The following is a 753-nucleotide window of genomic DNA, read 5'->3' as shown; positions in this document are numbered from 1 at the left end:
TAGACCAAAATGTCATCATAGAAAACAAGTACACACTTTCTTAACAAAGGCCTAAAACAGTATTCATCCAACTCTGGAATGACGCAGGTGCATTGGTCAACCCAAATGGCATATCCAAAAATTCATAATGCCCAGTATGAGTTTTAAAAGCAGTTTTAAATACCTCATCTGGATGCAGCCTAAGTTGGTGATATCCAGCTCTGAAATCCAGTTTGGTAAAACATTGAGCTCTAGCCAATTCATCAATAAGTTCTTCAATAACAGGTATTGGAAACTTATCTTTAATTGTTTTTCTGTTCAAATCTCTATAATCTATACAAAGCCTCCAAGTTCCATCTTTTTGCCTACCAACACAACTGGAGATGCAAAAGGACTGCAACTATCTTGGATAATTCCTCTGTCTAGCATTTCCTGTACTACCTGTTCAATTATATCCCTTTGTTTGAGTGGATATCTGTAAGGCCTGATATTAACAGGTCTAGCATTAGGTTCCTGTTAGGAATATATGTGCATTAGTTTGATGATATGTTTAACAAAACACTTAAGTAGAAATTTAGTGTCTGTAGCCTCAACGGATAAGACCACTTTGGCTATCCGTTGATGGTGTAGCTTTACTTAGAAATAAGTCTAGTATTGTAGCATATTTCAGTCTCTGTATTTAAAATTGTAATTCTTAGAAGTTGAGAGAAACTATGAGTCATGTTGACTACTAGATGATATGCAGATAGGAAGGCCAATTGTAAATATTTCATG

This window comes from Apium graveolens, chromosome 11 (genome assembly GCF_009905375.1).
Source record: "Apium graveolens cultivar Ventura chromosome 11, ASM990537v1, whole genome shotgun sequence".
Classification (NCBI taxonomy): Eukaryota; Viridiplantae; Streptophyta; class Magnoliopsida; order Apiales; family Apiaceae; genus Apium; species Apium graveolens.
Note: the sequence above shows the minus strand (reverse complement) of the source record.